Source organism: Carlito syrichta, unplaced genomic scaffold (assembly GCF_000164805.1).
Source record: "Carlito syrichta isolate Samal-C Ts95f unplaced genomic scaffold, Tarsius_syrichta-2.0.1 Scaffold308681, whole genome shotgun sequence".
Lineage (NCBI taxonomy): Eukaryota > Metazoa > Chordata > Mammalia > Primates > Tarsiidae > Carlito > Carlito syrichta.
The window spans coordinates 336749-338655 of record NW_007252777.1 but is presented as its reverse complement, the minus strand read 5'-3'; positions in this window follow the sequence as shown (position 1 = coordinate 338655).

The following is a 1907-nucleotide window of genomic DNA, read 5'->3' as shown; positions in this document are numbered from 1 at the left end:
CGGTCGCCTGAAAATTGACTACACACATACATTGATTCACCACTTCAACCAGAGGGGCTGGACTCATGTTTTTCCAGTTATTATTATTTTTCACAGAACTTTTATTTTTAATTGTGGTGGGAACATTTAACATGAGATCTACCCACTCCACAAAACATACTGCTGGCGGCAGGCACACCGTTGTACGATTGACCTCTGGAATGGGCCCCTCCTGTGTCACTGCGACTTCACACTCACTAAACAGCACCCCCTCCCGTCCTCCTCCTCCAGCCTCTGGTTCTACTCTGTTTCCAGGAGTTTGACTATTTCAGATCCCTCACCTATGTGGATTCCTGCAGTATCTGTCCTGCTGTGACTGGCTTATTGCACTAAGCATAGTGTGTTCCAGACTCATCTGTGTTCTCACAGGTGCCAGAATTTCCTTCCACCACCACCACCTCCACCACCACCACCACCACCACCACTACCATCATCGCCATCATCATCGAGATCTCACTTTGTTGCCCAGACTGGAGTGCAGTGGCATGATCATAGCTCACTGTAGCTCAACCTCCTGGGTGCAAGCAGTCCTCCCACCTCGGCTCCTGAGTAGCTGGGGACTACAGGCACACGCCACCACATGTGGCTATTTCTTTTTTCTTTTTAGTTTTTTTGTAGAGAGGAGGACTTGCTTTGTTGCCCAGGCTGGTCTCAAACTCCTGGACTCAAAGCAATCCTCCCACCTCAGCTTCCCAAACTGCTAGGATTACAGGCCACCATGCCCAGCCAATTGTGCTCTTTCATATACTAACTTAACTGTGCTTTTTTTTTTTTTTTGACTTGGAATCTCACTCTGTTGCCCAGGTTGCAGTGCAGTGGCATGCACACAGTCACCCCATTGTCGACCTGCTAGGCTCAGGTGATCTTTCTGCCTCAGCCTTCCAAGTAGCTGGAACTACAGGTGCACGCTACCACACCTGGCTAATTTTTTATTTATTGTAGAGATGAAGTCTCGCCAAGTTGCCCAGGCTATTCTCAAACCCATGGGCTCAGGCAATCCTCTCGCCTCGGCCTCCCAAAGTGCTGGGATTACAGGCTTGAGCCACCACGTCCAGCCAACTGTGCTTTCTTATAGTATGCACATTCTGTAAAATTGGGATGATGGGACCTGTAATACCTACACTTAAGATTTTCTGCCAAAGCATGGAATATAGGAAATACTCACTAAATGCTGTTAAGAAGACTGTTTTCTTTCTCATAAGTTACTACCACAAAAATATAAAATAGATCAAGACGAATCCATCCCTAACTGTAAGAAACACAACTGAAAGAATTTACTGAGAGTGCCTTAAGTATCTTTGCACATGGCAACAATAGTGGCCACTATGTACTGCATACTACAATGTACGTCATTTCATAGTAACAGCATAAATACTTAGACTTTAGCATGTTAAACACTGAAGCCAAAACTAGCAATACTTATTGTTTAATATCCTTATTGTTTTCTTTCTTATTACTTCCTTAGTACTTACTTTACTTACTTTATAAGTAAGTAAAAAGTAAAGTAATCCAAGTACTTACTTTACTTATAAAGGAAGTACTCGGCTACCTGATGGTGACTTCTTAAACTTTTCATGATCAATCTGGGTGTCTGGACAGAAGGAACAACAGTTTCTATTTGCACTCTAGTTTCCTTCTCAGAAAATAAGAAAAATAGATAAAAATTGAAAAAATGTATTTTAAATGCCTCTTTTCCTTCTTGTTTGAAAAAATAATGTTTCAGGTCCTCAAACACTGCTTATACTTCTACTACAATTCATCCTCTTGAATCATCAAGACTATGCCTCTCCATTTTACCATTCTGAGGCCAGTACGATCTCGGCCTGGGATGCTCCGCTTTACCTTTGAAATGGAGCTAAGAAGAGACA